This window comes from Polypterus senegalus, chromosome 1, assembly GCF_016835505.1.
Source record: "Polypterus senegalus isolate Bchr_013 chromosome 1, ASM1683550v1, whole genome shotgun sequence".
Classification (NCBI taxonomy): domain Eukaryota; kingdom Metazoa; phylum Chordata; class Cladistia; order Polypteriformes; family Polypteridae; genus Polypterus; species Polypterus senegalus.
The window spans coordinates 161,483,222-161,500,777 of NC_053154.1; the positions used below are offsets into that span (position 1 = coordinate 161,483,222).

Below are 17,556 nucleotides of genomic sequence, written 5' to 3' on the forward strand. Positions count from 1 at the left end.
TTATAGTAGTCCCCATGGGTGTGTGCATAAGTATGCCCTGACTGGTGCCTTATCTAGGGTTGCTCTTGTATGGTGCCTGTTCCTACCAGGACTGGCTCGTGTTCACTGTGACCTTGAATTGTAATTAGCAGGTTTGAGAATGCTATGCATTATTAGAGGCCATGTACAAAGTGCTACTTGTGTTTTGCTTTTGTATTGATTTTATTTTCCATTATTTTGCTATATTTAAATTGCAACTCTGTAAACACAAATGAGCATGTAATCTTTGAAACAATATTCAGGCATTTAGTAGGCTGTAAAATTTATATTTCTTAAATGTGTTTCTCTTTTATATTCCTCTTGAAGTTTTTCTTGTATCATGAGCAATTATAGTGTACTGTATTTGTAACAAAATTTGAATTCTTTCTTTGCCTTGGTCCAGAGCAACCAATACATCTCAATGTGCCTGGTTGTGTACTATAGACAAATGTCATGTACTGGCAGAAGAAATAATTCAATACTTATTTTTCCTTTCTTGTAAACCTGGGAAACAACTGCTTGTTGTCCTTCAAGATGCATCTGTATTAATGGTCCTAAAGATCATTTAATCAATAGGTTTATTTATATTACCACGTGAAAGATAGAAAGTGTTCATTATGGATTGCTGCCAATATGGTTATGTTAAACAACTTTGAATTGTGCTACAAAGGGATCTCAGAAGATAAGATAACACTTTATTAATCCCCAAAGGGAAATTTGGGTGTTCCAGCAGCTCACAGAAAAATTAAACAAGTACATATATATTAAATAACTAACCACATAATACATATATATAAGATGAAACAGAAGATAGATAAAAAAACATGCAATGCCAAAAATAGTGATATATTACAAATCACCAGTAATAAATACAGCGTAGTATCATAGTAATATAATATGTGCAATACACGGATAAAGTGTCTAGTGATTAATAAAATACCAGTGATTACAGAGTCTGGCATCCCATACATAAAATTCATGAAATAATCCAGTAAATGATACATGAATTAAAGCCCGAGGTGTATAGTCTGATAGCAGCTGGAAGAAAAGACTTGCAAAAATGTTCCCTCCTGCAGCAGGGGAGGAGCACTCTGCTGCTCAGTACACTCTTTAGACACTGTAGCAATTTATGGAGCAGATCAGAGGGAGTCTTCATAATTAATGACACCTTTGCCAGCATCCTCCTCCTCTCTGTTCTCACCTCCACAGTGTCTAGTTTCACCCCAGGGACTGAATTGGCCTTTCTGATGATCTTGTTCAGTCTGTTAGTATACTTAGCTGTGATATTGCTGCCCCAACACACCACAGCATAAAAGATGGCACTCAAAACCATAGACTCATAGAAAGTCTTCAGCAGCAGGCCTCTCACACCAAATGCCTCAGACTCCTCAAAAAGTAGAGAGTTCTCTGGCCCTTCTTGTACAAAAGTTCACATTTTGCTCCCCTCCCAGCTTATCATTCAAGCAAACACCCAGGTACCTGTAAATTTTAATAATCTTGATATCCTCCCCTGGATGATAACAGGAGCCGGAAAATACTTCTTCTTCTGAAAGTCCATCACAAGTTCCTTTGTTTTCTTGGGGTTTCGTTGGAGATGGTTGTGATGACACCACTCCACAAAGCTACTCACCAGGCTTCTCTGTTCTTCCTCCTTCCCTTCACTAATACATCCAACAATAGCTGTGTCATCTAAGAACTTTTCAAGGTGACATGTCTCAGAATCAAACTTGAAATCTGAGGTGTAAAAGGTGAAAAGGAGGTGGAGCAAGGACAGCCCCATTTGGAGCACCCGTGCTGCTAATCGTTCTCTCCAACACACAGCTCCCTAGTCTCATGCACTGTGGCCTGTTAGTCAGGGCAGTGTCAACCTGCTCTGCTAACAACTTGTCCTTCAGGATTGGATTAATGACGCTAGAAATGTCCACCCTCCCAGCCTTCTCCAGGTGATAGTAGGCTCTGTGCAACATATAAACTGCAGCATCTTCTACCGCCACATGTTGATGATATGCAAACTATAAAGAGTCCAACCCTGCACCCACCTGTGTTTTAAAGTGGCCAAGAACAAGCCTCTCCATTGTTTTCATCAGGTGAAAAGTCATTGCCACAGGCCTGTAATCATTTAGTTCTTTGGAATTCTTGATCTTTGGCACTGGGACAATATACGAGGTCTTCCAAAGCACCGGAACCTTCTGTAGTCTCAGGCTGAGATTGTATAGATTGGGGCGCCGCAGGGGACTGTACTTTCTCCGGTCCTGTTCAATCTATATACATCAGACTTCCAATACGACTCGGAGACCTGCCACGTGCAAAAGTTCGCTGATGACACTGCTATTGTGGGCTGCATCAGGAGTGGACAGGAGGAGGAGTACAGAAAGTTAATCAAAGACTTTGTTAAATGGTGCGACTCAAACCACTTACACCTTAACACCAGCAAGACCAAGGAGCTGGTGGTGGATTTTAGGAGGCCCAGGCCCCTCATGGACCCTGTGATCATCAGAGGTGACTGTGTGCAGAGGGTGCAGACCTTTAAATATCTGGGAGTGCAGCTGGATGACAAATTGGACTGGACTGCCAATACTGATGCTCTATGTAAGAAAGGTCAGAGCAGACTATACTTTCTGAGAAGGTTGGCATCCTTCAACATCTGCAGTAAGATGCTGCAGATGTTCTACCAGACGGTTGTGGCGAGTGCCCTCTTCTACGCGGTGGTGTGCTGGGGTGGCAGCATAAAGATGAAAGACGCCTCACGCCTGGACAAACTTGTTAAAAGGCAGGCTCTATTGTAGGATTAAAGTTGGACAGTTTAACATCTGTGGCAGAGCGACGGGCATTAAGCAAATTCCTGTCAATCATGAATAATCCACTGCATCCACTGAACAGTGTCATTTCCAGGCAGAGGAGTAGCTTCAGTGATAGACTTTTGTCACTGTCCTGCTCCACTGACAGACTGAGGAGATCGTTCCTCCCCCACACTATGTGACTCTTCAATTCCACCCGGGGAAGTAAATGCTAACATTTATTTTATTTTAATTTTTTTCATTTTTATTACTATTTAATTTAATATTGTTTCTTTGTATCAGTATACTGCTGCTGGATTATGTGAATTTCCCCTTGGGATTAATAAAGTATCTATCTATCTATCTATCTATCTATCTATCTATCTATCTATCTATCTATCTATCTATCTATCTATCTATCTATCTATCTATCTATCTATCTATCTATACAGGTATGTGCTTTCAAGACACCACACAGCTCATCAGCACAGGCCATTAGTACTTTTGCATTGATTCCATCAGGGTGTGCTGCTTTTCCTGCATGTAATCTGCACAACTCATTTCTCACCTCATTCTCTGTTATAGTAAACTCTGAATTTGGGGTTGAGATGTCAAACAATGGGAGGTGGTAGTTTTCTGATAGTTGTGAAAAATACAGAGAAAGCATATTTTGTGAAGGTTTCATGGGAGGTGTATTTACAAATGCCTCACCATCAAACCTATTAATGAAGGTGTTAAACTCATTCACCCTCCTCCAAGTTAATTCATCTTGGTGGTGGCAAGGCATTTTATACACGTTCACCATCCTCATCCCATTCCATACCTCTTTAACCTGCAATTAATTTTCCTTCTATATTGCTCTTTACCCTTCTTAATTCTCACCTTCAGCTTCTTCTGCACGCTCCTCAGACAGTCCCTATCACCATCATCCATCCATCCTCTTCCCCTTATCTGAGATTTGGTCGTGAGGGCAGCAGCTTGAGCAGAGATGCCTAGACTTCCCTCTCCTTGGCCACTTCTTCTAGCTCTTCCGGGGAATCCCGAGGCGTTCCCAGGCCAGCCGGGAGACATAGTCCCTCCAGCGTGTCCCGGGTCTTTCCCGAGTCCTCCTCCCGGTTGGATGTGCCCAGAACTCCTCAACAGGGAGGTGTCCAGGAGGCATCCTGATCAGATGCCCGAGCCACATCATCTGACTTCTCTCGATGTGGAGGAGCAGCAGCTCTACTCTGAGCCCCTCCCGGATGACTGAGCTTCTCACCTTATCTTTAAGGGAAAGCCCAGACACCCTGCGGAGGAAACTCAAATCAGCTGCTTTTATTCGCTATCTCGTTTTTTTGGTCACTACCCATAGCGCATGACCATAGGTGAGGGTAGGAACATAAATTGACCGGTAAATTGAGAGCTTTGCCTTACGGCTCAGCTTCTTTTTCACCACGACAGACCGATGCAGAGCCCGCCTGTTGATATCACGCTCCATTCTTCCCCCACTCGTGAACAAGACCCTGAGATACTTGAACTCCTCCGCTTGGGGCAGAATCTCGCTCCCAACCCTGAGAGGGCACTCCACCCTTTTCCGGCTGAGGACCATGGTCTCGGATTCGGAGGTGCTGATTCCCATCCCAGCTGCTTCACACTCAGCTGCAAACCGATCCAGAGAGAGCTGAAGATCACGGCCTGATGAAGCAAACAGGACAACATCATCTGCAAAAAGCAGTGACCCAATCCTGAGTCCACCAAACTGAAGCTAAAAGTTATGAACAGAATCAGTGACAAAGGGCAGCCCTGGCGGAGTCCAATTCTTACTGGAGACGGGTTTGACTTACTGCCGGCAATGCGGACCAAGCTCTGACACCGGTTGTACAGGGAACGAACAGCCCTTATCATGGGGTCCGGTACCCCATACTCCCGGAGCACCCCCCACAGGATTCCCCGAGGGACATGGTAGAATGCCTTTTCCAAGTCAACAAAACACATGTAGACTGGTTGGGCAAACTCCCATGCACCCTCCAGGACCCTGTTAAGGGTGTAGAGCTGGTCCACTGTTCCATGACCAGGACAAAAACCTCACTGTTCCTCCTGAATCCGAGGTTCGACTGTCCGACGGATCCTCCTCTCCAGGACCCCCGAATAGACTTTTCCAGGGAGGCTGAGGAGTGTGATCCCTCTGTAGTTGGTACACACCCTCCGGTCCCCATTCTTAAAGAGGGGGACCACCACACTGGTCTGCCAATACAGAGTCACTGTCCTCGATGTCCATGCGATGTTGCAGAGGCGTGTCAACCAAGACAGTCCTACAACATCCAGAGTCTTGAGGAACTCCGGGCGTATCTCATCCACCCCCGGGGCCCTGCCATCAAGGAGTTTTTTGATCACCTTGGTGACCTCAGTCCCAGAGATGAGGGCGCCCACCTCTGAGTCCCCAGGCTCTGCTTCCTCATTGGAAGGCATGTTAATGGGATTGAGGAGGTCTTCGAAGTACTCCCCCCACTGACACACAACGTCCTGAGTCAAAGTCAGCAGCGCACCATCCCCACCATATACAGTGTTGACACTGCACTGCTTCCCCCTCCTGAGATGCCGGATGGTGCACTAGAATCTTCTCGAAGCCGTCCGAAAGTCGTTCTCCATGGCCTCCCAAAACTCCTCCCATGCCCGAGTTTTTGCCTCAGCAACCACCGAAGCCGCATTCCACTTGGCCTGCCGGTACCTATTAGCAGCCTTCAGAGTTCCACAGGACAAAAGGGTCCTGTAGGACTCCTTCTTCAGCTTGACGGTATCCTTCACCGCCGGTGTCCACCAATGGGTTTGGGGATTGCTGCCACGACAGGCACTGACCACCTTACGGCCACAGCTCCAGTCAGCCGCCTCAACAATAGAGGCATGGAACATGGCCCATTTGGACTCAATGTCCCCCACCTCCCTCAGGACGTTGTCGAAGCTCTGCCAGAGGTGGGAGTTGAAGCTACTCCTGACAGGGGACTCTGCGTTTGGGCTTACCAGGCCTGACTGGCATCCTCTCCCACCATTGAAGCCAACTCACCACCAGGTGGTGATCATTGACAGCTCCGCCCCTCTCTTTACCTTAGTGTCCAAGACATGTGGCCACAAGTCTGACGACACGACCACAAAGTCGATCATCGTACTGAAGCCTAGGGTGTCCTGGTGCCAAGTGCACATATGAACACCCCTCTGCTTGAACATGGTGCTCGTTATGGACAATCTGTGACGAGCACAGAAGTCCAATAAAAAACACCACTCGGGTTCAGATCGGGGGGGCCATTCCTCCCAATCACACCCTTGCAGGTCTCACTGTCGTTGCCCACGTGAGCATTGAAGTCTCCCAGCAGAACGAGGGAGTCCCCAGAAGGTATGCCCTCTAGCACCCCCTCCAAGGATTCCAAAAAGGGAGGGTACTCCAGACTTCTGTTTGGCGTATACGCACAAACAACAGTTAGGACCTGTCCCCCCACCCAAAGGCGGAGGGAGGCTACCCTCTCATCCACCGGGGTAAACCCAAATGAACAGGCGCCAAGTCGGGGGGCAATAAGTATGCCCACACCCGCTCGGAGCCTCTCACCGGGGGCAACTCCAGAGTGTTAGAGAGTCCAGCCCCTCTCAAGGAGATTGGTTCCAGAGTCCAAGCAGTGCGTCGAGGTGAGCCCGACTATATCTAGCCGGAACCTCTTGATGTTGTGCCCTAGCTCAGGCTCCTTCCCCTTCAGAGAGGTGACATTCCACATCCTAAGAGCCAGCTTCTGTAGCTGAGGTCCCCGCCTTTGGCCACCACCCAAATCACACTGCACCCAACCTCCTTGGCCCCTCTCATAGGTGGTGAGCCCATGGGAAGAGGGACCCACGTTGCCTCTTCGGGCTGTGCCCGGCCGAGCACCATGGGTGCAGGCCCGGCCACCAGGTGCCCGCCATCAAGCCCCACCTCCATGCCAGGCTCCAGAGAGAGGCCCTGGTGACCCGCATCCGGGCGAGAGAAAACACCGTCCAAAATTTTTATTCTTAATAGGAGGTTTGATGACCCGCTCTTTGTCTCATCCCTCACCTAGGACCAGTTTGCCTTGGGTGACCCTACCTGGTCACCATCATTAAAGGTCCTATTCTTTTTGTTCAACATACCCTTGCATTGTAGTAGCCTTTAAGTTTTTCTTTTTACTGTTTTCCTGATGTGTAGTACTATTCCTTTGCATAGTTCTTTTTATCTTGTATAGCAGTTGTACCACACCAGAATTATGTGATGACATTAGCTTGTCACTTTTAAACAGTTGACTAAGAAATGGTTAAGAAGTTCTTTGAGGCTAGCTATTTCTTTGTTTTTGATGGGCACTATAAAGTCCCTAGACAGACCAAAAAAAATTTTATTTATTCAGTTTGCATTTAAAGTAGCACATGAAGGACAAGTATACAGTATACATGTACTTGGAAATAAATTTTTAATTAATCAATATTAGCTTGTTCACCTATTTAGTACCACAAATCTAATGCCTCCTCCTTAGCAGATTTCTTTGGCAGAGGCTTGTATCATTGACTTTTCTTTGTTTTTTCTGTTTAACATACTGTATATGATTGATGACTGTTAAATGAGTGATAGCGTTATATGGTAGTGTTTCTAAAGTGGAAATCTAAGTGTGATAAGAGGTCTGTGGTGAAGCATGATTTTAATAATAAAATAATTGGGTCCTGGAGTGTACAGTCTCCAAACGGGTGTGCGTGTGCATTTGCAGGTGCCACTCCAGGGTTGATTGGAGTGCTTGGCTAATCATGCAGTTATGTCCAAATGCGAGCGGGTCAGGCAGGTGCCTCATTCTCACCTTGGAGTGGCAGGAGGATAGCACCTGCACCCAATCAGGCAATATAAGTGCAGTCTGCATGGTAGAAGGAAGGAATCAAAGACAGAACAAAATCAGATCAGATGAGAATAACAAAAGACAGTGAGTGAGCAGTATTGGGTGCCTGAGCAGAGCCAGCCAACAATAGAAAGAGAGAAAGGGAGGCAGAGCAGTTGGTAGCCCCACGGAAGAGCAAAGGATCAGCATTCTGGGGGTTATCGGATGAGTGAATTTGATGGTGGTGTAGTTGTCCTTATGGATCTGAGGGATGCCAATAGCGCAAGAAGACAGGAGAACACCTGACACGGAGCAGTCTGGCATACGATGGCGGATGCAGCCAAGACATGGTTCAGCAAGGATGACCGCAACTGCTGGAGTCACCGCTGGCTGAGCAAGCTATAGGTGAGCTGGGGAGACGACAAAGAGGAGGTTACGCTGTTCTCAGTCAAGACTGAGAGAAAGATTAAGGACCTGATGATCGTGTTTTATTTTCTGGATTTATTCATTGATTGTTTGTTTGTGTTTTTTATTCACTGATTTTATGGATTATTTATTTATTGACCTTTTATTTATGGAAGCTTTTGCACTGAAGTTTTGAACACTGCTTTTGTTTGTTTTTAATTAAAGGCATTTAAACACTTTTGCTCCAACTCCTTGCTTACTGTGTGTGTCCTCATTTGTCAGGCTCATCTCAGTTTATGACTATTAATGATTCCAAGTTCAAGAGGCTCCCGGAAGCAACTAGGGAGTGTGGTGCTGACCTGGACTGTCACAAATCGAGGTGTTCATTTTAAATGCTTTTTAGTAAGCACATTTGAATAGTATTTTATACTTAAAATCCAGATTGATTTCCTTGCCCTGTGAACAAAGATTGTCTGTAAAATGCATTACTGCTAAAAGTGTACCTGTATACCTAAAAGAAGCTTAATTTAAAATATTTTAAAAATAGACAGTTTTGAATTGATGGTTGTCTACAACTGTTTTACAAAACATTTAGTATATATTTGATTTTTTTAGCATTTAATCTGTCTGTAAGCCATCTTTGTGTGGTACATAGCCAGGGAGTTTAAAATAGTGTGCACCCTCTGTTTACTAACCTGTATTGATTTTTGAAGCATATTTCTTTTTGTATGTTGATTGATTTGCTTTTATCTTTATTTTGTAAAACTGTTGAGCACAATATATGTGAGAATGGCAAGGGGTCAGTAACCTAATACCTGCTACTGTGAGTTCTGTCCGTAAGGTTTATTGACTGTAAAGGCAAGATGCGCTGGAATTTGAAGGTATTTTTATTCTCAGGTCAAATTGCCAAGAATGCTATTGACAGTTTTCTCTCAAAAAGCCTTCCCATTCCTCATCATCTAATGCTTTTTTTTGCGCAGATGAAATAGTGAATATACCCTTTCCCAATGTAGGAAAAGATTTGTATTTCTATTGACTCAAAGTATAGAGAGAGAGAGTCATTATTGATTCTGAAGGAAATTGCAAATGTTATAGCAGCAATCATAATGAACACAGAACATTTATACACCAAGAAAAGATGGAGGTTAATATAAACTGTACTCAACACCTCCAGTTATAGCAAAAAAGACCACAGGGTTCAGTTCATGATATACAATGGGGGCAAACAAAGCACCTGGGGGAGCCCACAGACACTTTCTTGAATCTCTTTTTTCTTTAGTTGTAGCACTATATGAACTCTATAGAGTCAGCATAAATCAGCCTCCAAGAGGGCATTTTACCTGGAGCAGTAGAGAGATTACTAGTATATAGTGCTATAGAGCACTTTATTTTAAAGATAAAGCTTGGCTAATATTTAAAAACAAAACTTATTATGAGTTAATTAAATTTTTCTTCTTAAAAATGCAGTGAAGTTTTCTCAGGTACATCCCTGGCCACTTTTTGTTTTTCTATTTGGTGTCTATGAGTTCTAGTAATTTTATTATTTTTGGAGTACTGCAACACAATTTTATATTTATGATGGGTGCTTTAGTGTTATTAGTTCTGTTGTTAAGATGCTTCTTTTAGCTAATGTGGTAGCAATCAACATTTTAATTTAAGAAAGAAACATCCTCTAAGAGGTCAGATCTGATAAAACCTTTTTGGTCTGTAATCAGGCAGGAGAAAAACTGTTCATTGCATCATTTAATTACTCCTCGGCAAATGCCTTAGAGGGAGCATCCTTCACAGCAGTCAGTTACAGCATGGTCAGAATTATCAAATAACAAAGGGTATAGGTCTGTTTTATAAGCAACTGAATTTACATAACATTATCAATCAGTGCATACATTTATTCTGGTTTGTTCATTGGTTTACACCCAAATGATCTAAGATGGATATTATATTTTAATGTGGAAAGTATATAAAAACACTTTACCCTAAATGACGATTTGACCTCTAAGTATAATTTTTCTTCCACATTCCTCCCTTTGGGCCTTGTAAAAGCTTCACTAAAACTCTGAGGTTGATCTGGTGTCCCCACTTTAATTCTGTCTATTTCTAATTTGAATAAATCATATGTTTATCAGAGACCAAATATGCCCTCCCCCTTTTAAGACTAGAAAGAAGTGAAAAGATCTCTGTCCACCCGAATTTGGGGAATATCCCATTATCAAAAATAGTTCAGTCAGTAAATCAGATGGTTATTTTATTCAGTCTCTGCTTGTCTCTTGGTCAGTTTGTTTTTAATAGCCAAAAATAAATTCTGCAGGTGGTAAGCACAATGCACAAGCTTCCATTCATTGTATCAATTATGTTCAAAAATATATCCCCCAATAAATATTTTGCTCTATATTTGTATCTAGTTTTTTTTGACATTTGTCTCAATTTTGCTATTATTATTTTATATTTAGAGGAAATATAGAGTACAATGGTATTGGTCAGTAAGAATGCTGAAAGTGACCCCATTAAAAGAACAACTTGATATGCGTTGAATATTATAATTCTTCTACAGATAATACAAATACATCCAGGGATGAGAAACAACAACAAAAGAAAAGAGAAAGCAGAGTAAAAGTGTTGAGGTTAGTAGTTAAAGATGTTTTGTTGACATTTCTGTAGAAAATGAGAAAATACCAGTTGATTATTCTGAAATACAAATATGCCTTTGTGTTCGCTGTACCCTTCCCACCTAATTATTTTAGAAATAACTGTAAGCTATAACAGTTAAGCTCCACAAGCCTTTCTACTATGTTTAATTACAGAATACTATTCAAGTCTTGGAATTGAAATAACTTACAAAAGAAATGTATATTTCACTATGTCTAAGAATATCTGGGTAGTCCGTATAAAATATTTCTGTCATTTCCCAAACAAAACCCCTTAATTCAAAGGTTACTTAGATCAGTATAAATTATTTAAAAATGTGTATTTTAATCTCTGAACATTTAATCATAAAACTAAATAGTTTCTTTATACATATCCTAGCTATGGTTCTTTAAGCTAATATTTTACTAATGAAATTGACACATACATTTCTTCCTATGGCTTCATTCAAACAGTAATATTCTATTCTATTTTATATTTAAAGTATGCAAGTTACTGTATGTATAAAACAAGAAGTGGATGGGAAAACATAAATCAATATATCTCAGGTATCAGATGCCTTAAAATTCAAAATCTATTTGTATTTAAAATGCTCTCAGGGTAGTTAGTGCACCATGCTATTACATAGATTAAGAAATGTAAATGTAAGCTTAATAACACTGATTTTTTTACCCAGTACCTCTTTATTAAGGCTAAGTGTTCTTGCACACTCTTGTTGCTATCTTCTGAGATGTTCCTTGCATCTTTTCCAGAGTTGATTCTGTGGAAAAAGCACAGTCTACCATTTTTGTTAGTTGACCCAACTTTTGTACAGCATACCTTAGTATGGAACACTACCTAGACAGGACACTACTGCTCATTATCAGCTTTCTTGCTGTTTTAGAGAATCCATATAGGCAACAACTGTATGTGGGATTTTAACTCTGGATGTTAAGGTTCATTACTAAAGTTCATTAGTATAACCCATAAGTTATGGCATATGTCATATATTTGATTGGTACATTGAAGAATATGAGGATTTCTCATTATTCATATAAGAAAGCTTGAAAGAGCAAAACAAAGGCTGTTTTACAAGAGTTCTGAAATAAAGGATTAATGTAAAACTAGCAAGAATGAAGCTTTGAAGTAGGGACAAATGTAAAAAAGAACATACACATTTGGAAAATTGCCACATTTGAGATCTAAATTAATTTGACTAACCCGTTAATTATTACTCTTTCAAATATGTTTTAGTCGGCTAATGATGCAAATATTAATCTAACAATAGCAAATACTACAAAACCTGACTGACTGATTCACTGACAAAGTAGACTAAAGTAGAAAAGTATGTTGTTAGAAAACCATCTTTAAAGAGCTGGTTTGTATGACAATATCTAGAATTATCCTGGAATTCACTAATTCAACAGTACATTTAAAAATTCAAACATTATTATATATTTAGTGTTTAAGCAGCAGTGTTCAGTGATGTTACTAGATAGAAAATGTCATAGAATATATCTAGAATGTGTACATGCTAAGATAAATCAAGTACTGTAGTTCATGACAATATCATACTTTATAAACCACATGTGACAATCAATCTGAAATAAACTATACTATGTTTTTTTATCAGTGTATAGCCTTGCTTTTTTGAAAAAGCAAACATTGTTTTCCATCAGTACATCCTATTTAATTTTGTAATGCTAATCAAAAATCAGTGTTAAGCAATTTTTTAAGTAAAAAAAAAAACAGGAAATAAAAAAAATGAATCACTGAAAATTAACCAATGGAGCAATGCCACAATTGAATAGAATGAAGTTCAATTTTTTTAATAGCTAATGGAGATGCTGTTTTTTTAGAATGTGATAAGAGAACAGGGCTATGCTTTTGTGTGAGTGAAAGTAATTAGTAACTTTTGTTTGTTTTTCTTTTTTTTTGGTAGATATTTATTTAAATTCACTGTATACTGAGGCAGCACTTATTTTAGGCTTTAATGCTAATGGAGATTCACGATTTTTAGAAGTTTTTAGCTTTGAATAAATCAACTTTAAATCACCTTTGTAACATTATTGAATGCTGGTATTGGTCTGTTTCATACCGACACCACCAAGGACTGTAGGTAACATCTTTACTTTTACTGTCTTTACTTTTTTGTTTTCTCTTTCTGTGTAGCCAGCTGTGGTGCTTGAATATTTGGAAGAAGGCAGATTTCCCATCCTACCAGAAGACCTACTGCATAGAATCCTCTAAGACAAAGCCTAAAAAAAATAAATAAATAAAAAACAAGGAACAATGTAAAGACATTTATTTTAGGCAGAATGCCCAGTGTGGGATCGGTATTCTTTTACAAGGTAACGCTTGTGGTTGATACCTTGGACTTTAGCGCCTGAGGCAAACGCCCGAGGTTCGATCACCGCAAGGATAAGCAATGATGCATACACCTGATGAAATCTGTGTTGTGTACTCTTTGTATTATTTGGCAGGTACTGTATCACATATATGTGATCTGCTTCTCGCAACTGAGAGGATGTGGCGGTTGTTTGACATCTGGCCGACCAAACACAAGCGTTACCTGGTAGGTAACCATTCAAATAATCAGATTGTGAGGCATTCAAATAATCAGATTGTGAGGCATTATATGTATGTATGTATGTATGTGTGTATATATATATATATATATATATATATATATATATATATATATATATATATATATATATATATATATATATATATATATAAACTGCTCAAAAAAATTAAAGGAACACATCAGATCTCAATGGGAAAAAGAAATCCTCCTGGATATCTATACTGATATAGACTGGGTAATGTGTTAGGAACGAAAGGATGCCACATCGTTTGATGGAAATGAAAATGACCAACCTACAGAGCCCTGAATTCAAAGACGCCCCAAAAATCAGAGTGAAAAATTATGTGGCAGGCTAGTCCATTTTGCCAAAATTTAATTGCAGCAACTCAAAATTGTATGCAGCACTTTGTATGGCCCCTGTGTTCTTGTATACATGCCTGACAACATCGGTGCATGCTTCTAATGAGATGACAGATGGTGTTGTGGGGGATCTCCTCCCAGATCTGGACCAGGGCATCACTGAGCTCCTGGACAGTCTGAGGTGCAACCTGGTGGTATTGGATGGACCAAAACATAATGTCCCAGAGGTGTTCTATTGGATTTAGGTCAGGAAAGTGTGGTGGCCAGTCAATGGTATCAATTCCTTCATCCTTCAGGAACTGCTTGCATACTCTCACCACATGAGGCCAGGAATTGTCGTGCACCAGGAGCCACTGTACCAGCATAGGGTCTGACAATGGGTCCAAGGATTTCATCCTGATACCTAATGGCAGCCAAGGTGCCTTTGTCAAGCCTGTAGCGGTCTGTGTGACCCTCCATGGATATGCCTCCACAGACAATCATTAACCCACCACCAAACTGCTCATGCTAAATGATGTTACAGGCAGCATAATGTTCTCCATGGCTTCTCCAGACCCTTTCACTTCTGTCACGTGCTCAGGGTGAGCCTGCTCTCATCTGTAAAAAGCACAGGGCACCAGTGGTGCATCTGCCAATTCTGGTATTCTATGGCGAATGCCAATCGAGCTGCATGCTGCTGGGCAGTGAGCTCAGGGCCCATTAGAGGACATGGGGCCCTTGGGTCACCCTCATGAAGTCTTTCTGGTTGTTTGGTCAGAGACATTCACACCAGTGGCCTGCTGGAGGTCATTTTGTAGGGCTCTGGCAGTGCTCATCCTGTTCCTCCTTGCCCAAAGGAGCAGATACTGGTCCTGCTGATGGGTTATGGACCTTCTGTGGCCCTCCCCAGCTCTCCTGGAGTAACTGCTTGTCTCCTAGAATCTCCTCCATGCCCTTGAGACTGTGCAGGGAGACACAGCAAACCTTCTGGCAATGACACGTATTGATGTGCCATCCTGGAGAAGTTGGACTACCTGTGCAACCTCTGTAGGGTCCAGGTATCGCCTCATGCTACCAGTAGTGACACTGACTGTAGCCAAATGCAAAACTAGTGAAGAAACAGTCAGAAAAGATGAGGAGGGAAAAATGTCAGTGGCCTCCACCTGTTAAACCATTCCTGTTTTGGGGGTCATCTCATTGTTGCCCCTCTAGTGCATCTGTTGTTAATTTCATTAACACCACAGCAGCTGAAACTGATTAACAAGCCCTCTGCTACTTAACTGACCAGATTAATATCCCATAAGTTTCATTGACTTTATGCTATACTCTGATTAAAAAGTGTTCCTTTAATTCTTTTGAGCAGTATATTATCTAATCAACCAATCACATGGCAGTTGCTTCAATGCATTTAGGGGTGTGGTCCTGGTCAGGACAATCTCCTGAACTCCAAACTGAATGTCAGAATGGGAAAGAAAGGTGATTTAAGCAATTCTGAGCGTTGCATGGTTGTTTGTGAAATACTCACACCGGCCCATCTGGCACCATCTGTTCAGTTACTGGGATTTTCACGCACAACCATTACTAGGGTTTACAAACAATGGTGTGAAAAGGGAAAAACATCCAGTATGCGGCAGTCCTGTGGGCGAAAATGCCTTGTTGATGCTAGAGGTTAGAGGAGAATGGGCCGACTGATTCAAGCTGATAGAAGAGCAACTTTGACTGAAATAACCACTCGTTACAACCGAGGTATGCAGCAAAGCATTTGTGAAGCCACAACACGCACAACCTTGAGGCGGATGGGCTACAACAGCAGAAGACCCCACCGGGTACCACTCATCTCCACTACAAATAGGAAAAAGAGGCTACAATTTGCACGAGCTCACCAAAATTGGATAGTTGAAGACTGGAAAAATGTCGCCTGGTCTGATGAGTCTCGATTTCTGTTGAGACATTCAAATGGTAGAGTCAGAATTTGGTGTAAACAGAATGAGAACATGGATCCATCATGCCTTGTTACCACTGTGCAGGCTGGTGGTGGTGGTGTAATGGTGTGGGGGATGTTTTCTTGGCACACTTTAGGCCCTTTAGTGCCAATTGGGCATCGTTTAAATGCCACGGGCTACCTGAGCATTGTTTCTGACCATGTCCATCCCTTCATGACCACCATGTACCTATCCTATGATGGCTACTTCCAGCAGGATAATGCACCATGTCACAAAGCTTGAATCATTTCAAATTGGTTTCTTGAACATGATAGTGAGTTCACTGTACTAAAATGGTCCCCACAGTCACCAGATCTCAACCCAATAGAGCATCTTTGGGATGTGGTGGAATGGGAGCTTCGTGCCCTGGATGTGCATCCCACAAATCTCCATCAACTGCAAGATGCTATCCTATCAATATGGGCCAACATTTCTAAAGAATGCTTTCAGCGCTTTGTTGAATCAATGCCACGTAGAATTAAGGCAGTTCTGAAGGCGAAAGGGGGTCAAACACCGTATTAGTATGGTGTTCCTAATAATCCTTTAGGTGAGTGTATATATATATATATATATATATATATATATATATATATATATATATATATATATATATATATATATATATATATATATATATATGTATATATTATATTGCGACCCTAGCAACCTCTAACAGCGCTCAACAACCCCCCACTATAATATGCACTGAAACTCGGTTAAAACAGGCAAGGTTTGGTTGTCTGCTGAGGATTCAACTGCAGATTTGCAGGTTTACCGCATAACATGTTTGTCACCCAATGGTTGATGTGGGAAACATTTAAAACCGGCCGCTGACCTCTTCATGTGCCAACTTTCGGCCTTCTCTACTCCAGAAATCTGTTCTTATAATCTGAATGAGGGAACTAATGCAGAATGACTGTCAGCGTCACTGCTTGTTTGCTGTGTGTTCCAAGTGCTGATGTGACAGCTCCCATTTGGTTAAATACTTAATTTAAGATGGGTCCTATCTTCACAATAATAAAGCTGATTTTCTTTGAAACCTGGACTCATCTCCTTCTCTCTTGTACAAGTCTATATCCCACACATCACTATTTGTTTATGTATAATGTTCCTTTATAGTCTGACACCAATTTCTGTGTGTCTGTAAATTTCAAATGTTTTGATAGATACACTAAAAATTTTTAAAAAGAACCATAGAGTGGTGCAGTATGTATTTGTGCATTTATTCTTGGCATATGCTACTGTGCTGTGTAGGTCTTACAGTATGCTATCTTTTGTTTTTTAATTGTTATTAAATTTATTTTCTTTTTTATTGTTTGGAGAGGAATCAACATAATCTTTTTTATGCTCAGGTGATTGCTAAATTAAATTAATTAAATTTACTTGCTTTCAGAGAGACCTGGTTTTGATTTGAATAATGTCCTTCACATTTCATTGGTTTACCTTGTCTAACTCAATTTAATATAGCTATTTACAGTATATAAGTTTGTTCACAATACCAATAATGTGATCTACATTGAAATGTGCATATGAATTTTACACCCCATTATTAGTTTTCTTTGGGAAAACAACTAATCTGTTTGTCTGTTTACCTGGATTAAATGCTTTTGAGGGCAAGAGTTAATTTAGAAATCCTGTGAGCACACTAATGACTGACGGCTTCTAATGTGCTTGGTAAATGCCTTGTCTTTTTTCAGCAACTGGTGCAAGCATATAGTAAATGTTACACTGTAGTATCCAAGGCCAGACAGCCAATCGTCAAATCACATGTATAAACATAATCTAATAATAGACTATAAACATGGAGCTTCATTAAAGGGGGTAGAAATAACTCTAGAGTCATATGTAGGCATGCCCTTGGCTGCCAGATTGTCTTTGGTTATGTTGCCCGATAGTTACACTGAGTGACCCACATCTGTCATACAAATGTATCCCAGGCACCTGCTTTCTTATAATAAAGCACAGAATGTATAGGTAATAGTATCTAT

General features: G+C 41.1%; 1 protein-coding gene across 1 annotated transcript in view; it reads left to right on the forward strand.

Annotated features, from left to right (window-relative positions):
* Positions 1-17,556, forward strand: part of ppp2r3a (protein phosphatase 2, regulatory subunit B'', alpha) — a 230,030-nt gene that overhangs the window by 47,493 nt on the left and 164,981 nt on the right. The gene's annotated exons all lie outside the window — the stretch shown is intronic.